This window comes from Geospiza fortis, unplaced genomic scaffold (assembly GCF_000277835.1).
Source record: "Geospiza fortis unplaced genomic scaffold, GeoFor_1.0 scaffold66, whole genome shotgun sequence".
NCBI lineage: Eukaryota > Metazoa > Chordata > Aves > Passeriformes > Thraupidae > Geospiza > Geospiza fortis.
Genome location: NW_005054312.1, coordinates 8,567,537 through 8,579,593, shown reverse-complemented (window position 1 = coordinate 8,579,593; position 12,057 = coordinate 8,567,537).

The window sequence follows — 12,057 nt, the reverse complement described above, 5'->3', positions numbered from 1 at the left end:
GAGGAGGTGCACACAAATCCCTGGCTCACTTTCTGCCTCATTGTTCTCCTGGGGTGTGTGGTGGCTGTACTGAAGTCTGAGAGTCAGATCTGCTCTGTCTCCTCCTAAGAGTACAGCTGCATCTCCTCCATTCTGCGCTACTCAGTTGCAGCTGATGACTCTGCAGCTATTCTGGTGGTCCCTATAATTTCCAAATATGAAGGTACTGTTTCTCAAAACATCCGCTGAAAGAAATAACTACCATGACCATGGTGGAGGCAGAAAACAGAGGTGTGAGAGAGTCAGATCTAGACCTGGAAAGGTGCTTCAGCCCCTGCTTTTCCACAGAAACAAGCCTGTGTACTTATGTGGCTCATAGGCACAGGGACATGTGCAGGGTCTCACCAGGTCTGTGGCAGAGCAGAGAGGTAGATGGATGAGGGTGGAAATCTCTGATTCATGAGCAAATTAAAATCATCTGACCCCACAATTACTGCATCTGATTATCAGGGGCTGGACAAGATGTCCTCTGCTTCACATTCCTTCTAGGATAAACACATTAGTCTGTGTTCAGTAGACACCAGTTTATACCTCTGCTGTTCCTCTTCCTCTCTGGGGTGTGTCTCAAGCAGCCACCCTTTTCTAATCTATGAAGTGCCCAGGCTTGGCCGCATATCTGCTCATATCTGCTAGAAAATGAAAAATTGCCAAGCATCTACCAGTGCCTATAGCTGGGGCACCCACTGGGTAGGGAGAGGAGACACATTATTGCAACCTCTTGTTTTACAGCTGGGAACTGGGGAATGAAGATTCACATTAACAGGAGGAGCCTAGAGCAGAGCTGAGAACAGAAATTGTTGTCCTAGTCTGGCACTTTGACTGCAAGGTCAGCTTCCCATTTCCTTTGGTAACTGATGAGCGTCAAAAGATTCAGCACCCAGCTATTGACATGTTGCTAAGCCGATTTTCTGATGAGAGAGGTGTTTTCTTATCACAATGAACCCTGAGAAGGTGGGGGTTTATTTCCTTTTATCATTTCAACCAAGGCTGTCTTGACTGTTATTTTAATATTTGAGGTGTCTGGCCTTAGAAGTGATGTGAGTGGAGGGCTGGGATGGCAGTGCTTTGCATGTCAGTCTTCCAGGCTGAAAGTAGGGCTTGTGTCCAAAGAAATGGAAGACACCCCCTGGTAAAACTGAGTGTCTTCTTATGAGTTGGTGAAACAGTAAGAAAATTTGATCAATTGAATAGAAATGCTGGAGGCCTCTGGATGGGAATTGTTTTAAAAATCAGAGGGCTTTAGGATCTTAATTTATGTTGATAGTAGATGATTACAAAATGAGCAATCTCCCTATTGGTCATCTGCACCGAGGCACTTTTTTGTGGAAAGATCTAAAAAACAAGGTGTAGTTAATTGACCAGATTTTTGAGGTTAAAAAATAAAACAAACTTCCCAGGGGGTAAAAAAAAAAAAAGGTGGGTTTCTTCAAGAAGCAAAAACACTTTACTGTTTTTCACAAAGCAGTTTCCGAGGCACCTAATCTAATCTTTCCAAAACAAATCTCTGGCAGCCAGGGCTCATGTGTGTTTTAAAAAATGGTGTAGAAAGGAATGTATCGTGACAGTTTAATTTGTTGCTGAAATATGCACACCTCTGGGGTAATTCAGAGCAACCATGGAGTGGATGATAAACCTGTTCAGGATGGGAGGTGAGCAAAGGGATGAGCAAAGAGATGAAACCGCCCATGCAGAGGTGTAATTCCTGGGATTTAGGTTTGTCTTCCTCCTTTGTTTCTAATGGGGCTGTAGACTGTTCAAATATTCTAAACAGGGGAGTTGTTGCTGAGTCCTTGCTGTGGCAGCAAGAGAGGTTTTGGTGGTGATTCTCTGAGAAAGAGCCTCTGGTACTAGCCAGTTTTAGAGATGAAATGGGAGCGGATTACAGCCCAAAAGGTACAGGTTCCTAGCTGGGAATTTGTACAGGCCCAGGGCAGCTAGCTGGATTTTGTAGTCACCAATCCGTGGATCCAAACTGAGCTGTGAAAGGTGGCTTGAAATTTCTGCTGTTTTAAAGAAAAAACAAGGCAATTGCCTTGGAAAGGGAAAACAAGGATGCTCTTGAGAAGGCTAAGGAAAGCCCTCCTGAGTTTTAGTAGAAGATGTACAGTTTAAAAAAAAAGATGTATAGAGTTGCTTATCTGAAGTGTGCTCCTTGTGAAGAGGTGGGAAGCTGAATGCCTAGGAGAGGGCTGGGCTCTCTCAGAGCATGCCACTAAGTACATGCTTTTTTTGGCAAGCCCTGCAATTGCATTGCAACAGGGTTGTGAGGTCTTGTTCAGGTTCAACTGAAGTTGGTTGAACTCTTTTGACTGCAGAGGCTCGGCTGGTGGGCAATGCAGCATCTCTCAGGTCAGTTCAGGTTTTCATCTCCTTTGTTTAAAGTCTCTGTGCCTGGAATTAGTTTATTCAATTTGCAGCTTAGAGCAATTACAGAAGAAATCCCAGAGGAGGAGAAAAAGAAGAGCACTACCACCTGAACAGATCAAAATAATCAAATAGGTTGTGTTGTGGAACTGGGATGTGACTGGCAGCTGCTGCGAGGAGGTGGACAACCAGCAGTCATGCTTTCTCAGCATGGCTTGCTCTCCTGGGGCATTGGGAGCAAATACTGTTGGGATTAGAATGCAAAGAAATAATGTTTAAAATCTGAGGTAGGAGCCTGTGAGCTTGGTGACAACTGAATTCTGGGGTAGAAGAAAAAGCTTTGCCAACAGTAAGTCACACTTTCAGGGAGCTGAATTAAACTTCTCATTTTCTTCTGAACCCTTCAGTCCTGCTGTGGGTGAATGTTGTGCAGTCTCTTCCATGCTTTTTTCCCCCCATTTGATTTGAGGGCCATTTGTAGCAACTTATCCCCCATGCATCATGTTATCAGGGAAGTTATTCTGCCTGCAGTTCCTGTCTGAGCTTCATTTTGTTGTTTTCTGTAGCACGAGGGCTGATGGCTTCACAGATCTCAGAATACCTCCTCCATCTCTCCCCTGGCCAGCCCAGCAGCATGACAGCTCCATTTAATGTGCACCATCTGCTTTGACTTCCTTCCCCTAGACTCATTATTTTGCAGTTGTCTGCATCAAGCTCCTGTGTTGCCTGCCCCAAAGGATTGTATATCAGAAGTCATGAAAAGGAGAAGAGTCCTCAAGGCTGGCCTGCAAATCCCAAGTCTCTCTACTAAAAGAAATGGCAGTCATATCCCATGTCCTTGTCCTTGACGTAGTCCTGCTGCATGTGTTCATCCTTCCCTGCCTGTCATGGTGCATCTCTTGATGGGCACAAAGTGAGCCTTGCAGGCTCTCTGGGTTCTCACAGCACAAAGTGTTTGGTGCCTGGGATGTTCTCCTTTCTTCACCTGCTAACACTGAGGCAGGCTGAGACCTGCAGCTCTGCCTTCTCTTCAGCCATCCCCCAAAATTATTTGGATCCACTTGGAACATCATTACAGGGAAGGTGTTGTGAAGTTTTCTTGATGGTAAACACTTAAGGGCTTGGGCCTCTCATCTCCCACTTGAAGTGTAGTGTTACCCTCGGGCCTTAGGGACTGAAGTGCTCTCGTGTTAGGTGCAGGGTGAGATAGTCTCTCTCTGAAAAGCTTACCAGTCATGTGCAAGATGGGGAACATCAGGGTGCAGTTCCTCTGTCCAGGTGTTGGCATCTAACATCCCAGCCCCTCAGTCCCCCTATACAGGCAGCAGAGGAATTGAGCACTTCCACCTCATTGTAATGCAGGTGGATACCTGAAACAGATCAGACAGACTGTGCCTGTCTCTGCTCATTGAGGTTAGAGAGGCTCTGGGTGATGGGCTCTTGTGGACATATCTGTGCTGTAGGTGAGTTCAGCCCCACCTTGTCTAGCTGCAGTGAGCATGCTGGGGTAGCACACAAAGGAGGCAAGACTGTTGAATGTGGTCTGTCCTTGGCTGTCTGATCTGGTAAGGATGTTCATCTTCCTTTGGTCAAGAAGCTGGCCAAGAGTGAAGGAGAGGGATGCCATCCAGACAGCAACTGGAAGACTGAGTTAAACACCTCTCTGAGGTGCTCCTAGGACAGAGCTCCAGTCCTGTCCCAGCTCTGGAGCAAGGGATATTTTAACCAAGTGAAGGCAGAAAGTGTAGGTATGAATGGAACAGTTTTGTCCTTGGTTCATCCTTTCATGCTGAGGCCAAGTAGCTGCTAACATAGGTCAGGGATTACTCGGGTACTTCTCAGGGGCTCCTGACCTCCTGCATGTGCCCAAACAGGTATTGTGTTGGAGTGGGGGAAGACATGAGACCTCTATATCTAGAGCTGAAACAATGGCATGGAGACTTCAGATTGCAAACCAGCAAGTGATAGCAGCAGCAGCCCTCCAGTGCCTCAAAAAGGGCTTCATGTCTGGGTGTTCTAGGATTACTGGGTAAAACTCTTTCAGTTAAGGGAAAAAGAGCCTTTTTCCTAACACTGAAGCTATACACTGAAGCTACATGCTATATTGTGGCTTTGGGGATGATGGAGCAGGTTTCTGTAGATTGTATCCTGTTTGACCTGAACCTTTATGGTTTCTCTGAAGACCCCTGCATGGTCTGCAGAGAGCAGGTTTAAGGAGATCTAGAGCTGGGCTTGAAGGAACTAGAAAAATGAAGTTGAGCCAACTGAAAGGAATAAAGCCTCAAAGCCTGGGGAGGATTTTCTTGACTGGCTGAGTTTCCCCTTTGATTTGGAGCACTTGTTCCATCATGCCTTTTGCTGGGGAAGAATTAGCCCAGTGGCAGAAATGCAGTATAATGGGTGTTTTGGGAGTGAGAAACCTGTCTGCAGCAGGAGCCCACAGAGCCTGAACTCAGCCTCTGAGTCCCTGTGCCAACAGCTGGTTGCAAGCCTGCTCAGTAGGGGGTGGTGCCATGCCAGTCTTTACCCTCCATCTCATGCCTGTGTTGTCAGCATGATTCAATGCTACGTGAAGAAAGAAAGTCAGTTTTATACCTCGGTTTTGTTTGTTGTTGATACTCATGCTATAATTCCCATCACTTCAGACACCCATTAAAAGGCGCTCTGGTGAGTCTCTCTGGTGTGTGCACTGCAGTCACTTCAGACTTTACAATAGCGGGAAGTCTGTTAGGGGTGAAATTTCTGACTGGTCCTAGGTGGGAAACACACATACTGTGCTACAGAAGAAGGCAAAAAAATACCTCATTTTCCATTATATGGCGTATCTTCCTCACTTCACAATGCGTCTGATCTTTCCCTGCTGTCTTTCCTGGCTACATGTGTCCACCACAAACTTTTGTACTTTTCATCTCATGCTTCTAGGAAACAGAGGGCGCAAGTATGAAAACCCTCAGGAGATTTTTAATTCAGTGAGGAAGGCATATCGGGGCTTGCAGTTACCATATGTTTTTTCTCTGATACTTTCCTTGCTGTCCTTTCTCTCTGACCTTTGGTACAGTAAACAGCCAGCAGTGTTTGAAGTGTCCCAACAGGGAGGTACCTGGCACAGCATCGGGTCCTGCATCTCCTGTGCATTCCTAGGTACGTGCTTAGGACTGGCCTTCTGCTGGCAGCATCCTGCTGCTGGCTGGATGCACCGTGACAAAACAGAACTTTTTACTTGTTAATTTTTGCCACTGACAGCATGCTGGTTGCCTTGTCAACAGGAGATGTTTTATAGGTCTCTGGAAGATTTGCAGCAGTGTCACTCAGCTGTTTGCTCTCCTGGTTGAACAGGGGCACATACAGGTCTTTGAAAGCTGGCGGGAGAAACCAGGATCCATCCATCCCTTTCACAAAGGTTTTGTAACTATATGACTTTTTAAATAATTTTCCTGATTCCCTAATAACATATATATGTAATTAAATCTAGGCAGACAAGGCCATATCAAACCTTGGGCATGGGAAATTGTGTAATACCATCAAGTTGCCTTTTGTATCCATGGTCGACCCAACCTTATTGCACCACGAACTTCCTTAAGATTTTACTTTTAGGGTGGGAAGAGAACTCCCATCTCAGGAAACCCATTTCCCTCTGGTAGTCCACCAAAGGCTGCTTTGGTTTCTGATTCAACTCTGCAAATACTGTCTAGTGGCTTTAGACTGGATGTGAATTTGGCTGATATTTCCCCTGTGAAGGCTAGAGCAAGGGAGAGAAGACTAAAGTAGCTTGTCTTAGCCTAAGTCAGCAATACAGAGTTGGAAGTTTCTGTAGATCCTAACGAAAGGTCCCTGCCTTATCTGTCTTGATATTTTGCTGGTTGCACAACTTGCACGTCCCATAGATGGAAATATTTGCCTGGGGTTGGCCCTGGTTGCCCAAGGAGGGTGTTTGTTCAGATTCTCATGCTTTGCAATTAATATAAGCTTCTCAACTCCGTGTGAGAGAAAGAAAGGGAAGTGGTGCTAAGTGGTTTGTGTGTTTGTTTTTTTTTTTTTCCTCTCTCCATGTTGTTGTTCTTCACCAGCTGGCTACTTTGAAAAGAGCATGTTGTGGTTTTTTTCCTTAAGGAGCAACGTGTTGCTGCAAATTCAGCTTTGGAGAGGTTGTGGGAGCTTTTGTCCGCTGGCGCTGCAGCTGCTGTGAGCCGGGCACAGACAACACGTGGTGCTGTGGGTGCCCAGCCTGCCAGCCTGGCCTGGCTGCAGGGGATGCCAGCCCAGCTGAGTGGCAGGATCCTTCTTTCCCACTGCGTTCCCACACTCATTTGGTGGTGGCTGGGAGAGGCCAGTCCTTGCCTTGCTCCAGACCATGCAAGAGCAGCAAAGTTCACACGATGGGATGTTGTCAAAGGAATGAGAACCTGCCTCAAGTACATACCTTTTCTCTGCCTCGTTTAGCTATGGCAGCCTTATCTTAAGAGAGCTGTATGAAGTGTGCTTGTCACAGCTGTGTGAGGCACCCACACAGCTCACGGAGATATCTTGTGTGTTCTCTTCTGAGCTACTGGATGAAAAGTGGCTACTTTAGAGGGCAAATTGCCTCCATGGGTTTAAAAGAAGGTATCTAGTTTAGACCTAGAGAGCACACTTCATGTTTAGGTACAGTGGAAAACCTTTGAGTGAACTTCATGAAATCTGTGTTCATTGTGTTTTTCAGAATACTCTCTGAACTTGCGTTCGTTTTGTGCTCCGCAAAAGCAACAATTCCTTTTGAGGCTGTAGAATAAAGAATAAAACACTTGCTTAAAGTGATGTGGAGGAGTGGTCACCCTATAAAACTCAGCCTGGGCCATTGGCTGTGTCTTTCACAATGACCTTGGCCAGTCACACTGGTGTTGTCTTGTGACCATGCAGCCACTTAAAGGGAGGAAAAAAAGGCCAACTACACAAACTTTTATATCTGATCAGGGTTTTGGCTGTTAGCTTAATTCAGATTTCCTGTTGGGGTTGACATAGTATGTCCTGAGTTTGATGAAAACTGAGGAAGTAAGGGAAAATGAAGCCTGTGGAACGGCAACCACCGCTGGGAACAGTTTCTTTATGGAAGCTCTCCATTTGGGCAGGAAATACTAACCTATATTTTCCTTCAATGCAGGTCTTCACCCTCTCTGTCCTAATCTTAAGTCTACAGGTGAAAGGCAATAATGGTAAATCGTAGAGCCTAATCAACCTTTGATGGAGGGCATTGATTAAGAGCGAGACAAGCTCTACTGTAAGTTTTTAAGGATGGATTTTAATTGATGGATTTTAAGGATTGGCTGAATTGACAAACTTTCAGTCTTCTGAGATCTATTTTTTCTTTGCTGTTGAAACAGGAATTTTTATCTTGTGTTAATATACTCGCATTACAAAACATTGCAGCTTGTCTTTTTGCTTGAGTGGTGCTTCAGGTTGAAGTTGGCTGGTTTGGCCTGTGAGATGGTGGCTTTCTGTGGGATTTTTCCATTTTTAGAAAAAGCTTTTTGCAAACACTTGATGAATTAATTTAATTTTATTTCTTCAGTTGAAGTTCCTGTGTGGGAACAATGAAAGCTTTGTAGGAACTGTATCCACTACACCATGCTGTGGCCTTGAAGGTTCATTGCAGGGACACACATGGTCCTCAGGGTGTTGCCTTCTGAAAATAAGAGGATTTTAAGGGAGAAACCAAGCAGCAGTTTATTTCTAGCTAGGTGTGAATGATGTACAAGAGTGAGAGACTGCTGTGTGTTACTTAGGAGCCCTGAAAAACAACACACGGTGAGCTCCATTCCCTTAAGTGAAGAGGGAGCTTTATAGGCACATCACCCCTGCTCAAAATCTAACTGGTGGCTTGTCTCTGCCAGGCTCCTTTGAAGGTTCATGATCATGTTTGAGATCTCACAATAGTGGCAAGACTGTAAAATTCAGAGTTCAAGTTTAAGCTCTGAAGTTACTCTTCTAAGGAAAGAGAATTTTGTCATACCAAGGATCTGAGGAGATAATACGGACCCACAGAGCAGAGCCTCTTACTGCAGATACTGTTGTGGTTCTCTCCTCCCTTAAGGAAAAATAGCCAAACCCCAAACCACCAGAACTCTGAAAGGGGTTCTTGTCCAAAAGTGAAGATTTTCTGTAGTTGTTCCAAATGACTCTTTCCTCAGGGGGATCATTTTCATAGCTTGTGCACAATTCTTTAATCCAGCTCAAAACCCACAAGAGAGATGGGGTCATGACAAGAGCCAGGAAGTTCACATGATCTTATTGGACTGGATCATCTTTAATAGTGCCAGTTCACATCACCTGTCCATTTCTTGCTTTTTCCAAACCACTGGGGAAAGAAATAAAACCCTAGCAGCCTTGTGACATTTAGCATTACTCAAACACTCTTGCAATCTTGAATGGTCAGCAAAGGGCAAATTTTGTGGGTGTGGGCAGGCGGAATTGGAGAGGAACCTCAGGTCATGCACAGGACTAGGCTCCCACTACTTGAACAGTGCCTTCTTAGCTCTTACAGTCTGTATTTATAGTAGCAGACCAAAAAAAGCCTGAGGGTGTGAAAAGGGATGATGCAGCCACCAGTATGAGCAAACTTAGGTCTTTTGGTGCACATCTCATCCCTGTGTCCTCCCAGCCCTGCCTGGAGCTGCTTTTAGTAGTATTTGCTGTAGCCCAGGAGGTAGTTGCATCAGCTTTTTGGTCCAGTTTTCAATCCCCTTTCCAGAGATCATGGCTTAAGTATCAGAGCTTCAGTTCTTGTGTCTTTGCTGGTGCTTGCGAGGGCAGGGATGGCCAACTGAATAAAAGGTCAGGACTCATTTGCTGGGGGCTGATGGCAAAGGGTGATAGCATGAAATACTCCCAGCAGTCAGGGATTTGCAGAGTGATGTAGGCCATGTAACAGATCTTCACACACACAACATATAGAACAGCATATAGAAAATATAATAATTTTACTTGTAATAATAAAGTTGTATTGTTATGCACTGGGGAATTGAAGGCAGATGCTTGGATTTTTCCCAGTGGGCTGAAGGGAGGTTCCGATTATGGTTTATTTATTTATTATATGTTCAACCAAAGCCAAAGAACTGTGAGTCAGTGTGATTTTCACTGCTGGAGTTCCTGTGCCGTGGTCCCCAGGCATTGTCTAACAGATGCCTGTACCCACACAAGGCTGGATGAACCCAGACACTGCAGACTTATTTTTGTCACCCTGTTGCAGAAGCTCCTTAGGGAGCCTCTGCGTATGCTTGGGAGCCAGTGGTATGGGAAAGCCTCTTAGCAGAGGGTCCTGGGAAAACACTCAGCTGCTGATCCCAGGAGCAGGTTCTCCGTGCCAGCACCATATGCAATTCCTCATGGCAGCCAGATCTCCAGAAAGGAGGAAACAACTCTGCCACCTCTTTTCTTCTTCTACTTTATGATGGCTGAGTTTTATAGTTGCTCTGTAGGCACTCTGTGTGCCTCCCTGGCTGAACAAAGGCGTATTGGTGCTTTCAAAGGTAATGTCAGTCTGCCTTGCTGCTGTCTCAAGATGCAGAGTGGGATAAGTGCTCCAAATGGGCTAAGGTTGAAAATTAAATAGACCAAGTGAGATCCTCAGCCAGTGTCAATTGTCTGTGCCTTAGTGGCATCAATGCAAGGACTCTACTTTTTGCCCTTTCCTTAGGATGAACCTTCAAGGTGAGATCTCAGTTGTGGGACTCACTTGTCTGGTTCTTACTCCTTGGCTTGAGCTGTCCCCTTCCTCCCTTTGGGAAGCTATAAACACTTGCACTGTGTCCATACTACATGCAGATAATGGCTTAGGGCTGTCAGGAGAAGTTGTCTTTGAAGTTCTGAGTTTGCCTTCTGTGGTTATTTTTTTTCAGGTCAAATGCAGAACTGTATTTGCATGAGCCTTACAAAGGCCAAGAATTCATCCAGTGAATGCTGCTGTGTTTCTAAATGTCTCTGCAATGTGTGCTCCCCTGGTGTTGCAGAACTGTGCTTCAGCAGCAGCAACAGAAAATCTTGAGAGGCTGGGGGAGATAGCTGGACACCAGGAAAGAAGATGGGAAGCCATATATATGCATGTAAAAACAAGTGATGTTTATGGTTTTGGTATCTCATTTCTGCAAGGTGTTAGGAAAGTCAGTGGCTTAAGAAGATAAAGATTTGAGTGTTGTATGGACAGCAGGGATAACCAGAGCTAGACATTTTCCAAAGAGAAAGGGGCCTCCTTTTTTTGCTTTTCAGATAATCTGGTAGGATGAGACCATGCTCTGGGACCAGAGAAGGTTTCCACTGAAAAGAGTAGAAGAAAGTTTTGGGCCGTGGAGAATTCCCAGTGATGTAATTGATGCCCAACCATTGCTTACACTGCCCTAATGAAGTTATATCATAGGAATTACAGTGCAATACAGTTCAAAGTCCACAAGTCCCCTTTTTCTTAGTGTGTTTGTTTGTTTTTGTTTTGCTTTTTTCTTTGGTTTTTCTGGGGGAGGTTTCTGGGGTTTTTTGTTTGGTTTGCTTTTGTTCAAATGTCCAGGAGCTTTCCTGCTGCTGCATGGGATTTGCCTGAGGACTTTGCCATGCAGAGGTTGATCTTTGATGGAGGTTGTGTTGTCATACCTGATAAAAGGATGCTTCAGCTTAGAAGGGCACCTGTTTTACTTTTCCCAAGCTGTGACTCCTCCAGCTCATGTTGCAGATGTTTTGGGTTGTGCTTTGCATGGTCTCTTTCTGTGCTCTCAGGATAAATCTGGTGATAAGGACAGGGTGTTACAAGTGTCAGCTCTGTCTGGTCACCAGGTGCTTGCCAGGGTAGTACCAATTGCATGCAGGTGTTGGTCTCTGGCCAACATCTCCTACTGAAGACATTCTTGGTCTAAAGACTTAAAGGTTTTCTTCTTTCTGTTTGCAGTTAGGGGATTGTGTCCAGGCTCCCTTTCATCTCTTTTTCTATTCACTTCATGGACTTTCTGACACTCTTTTCCACAGCAAGATGTCATCCCTGAAGCTCAGGGCATGGTTTGCTTCCTATCTGTATCTCTTTCAATCAAGCCAGTCTGGTTCGTGTGACTGGAGTGTTTGCTCACTCTGTTGTGCCTGTTGCAAGTGAGGACTTGAGGCCAGTGTTGCTCTTTTCTCCATCAGTCATTGATCTGTGTAGAGGAATACCTAAGCTGGGCAGGGTCTTTGGAGTTTTATGGCCATGTGAAATGCAGTACCAAAGCCAGATCTGGATCTACTCAGTGCCTGTACCAGGATTGTCCATAGGACTGGGGTTAAGTTGAGGGTTTCTACAAAGCTGTAGGTACATCTAACCTTTAGGCACGATCAGAGGGACTTCAAGCACTCTTCTGCTCTCAAGGGCTTTCTTTTTTGTGCATCAGCTTGTTGAGCTCCAGTGTTGAGGAACCACATCTGACACAGGCTTGGTGTCTTGCATTTCTGTGGTTTCTTTTCAGCTTTACTTGGCCTGCAGATGCTGGCTGTGAGCCCACCCAAATCCTGCTTGTCATCGTTGCTGTGGACTCCCAAGGAAGCCCTGGAAGGAAACCCCCCCTGGCTTTTGCTGATTGTGCAGGTCTGCCAGCAGATGCTGGAGGCTGCGACAGAGGTGGTGGAGAAGGCTTTGTGCTCCTGTACCCTGCACACTCAACCACAGCC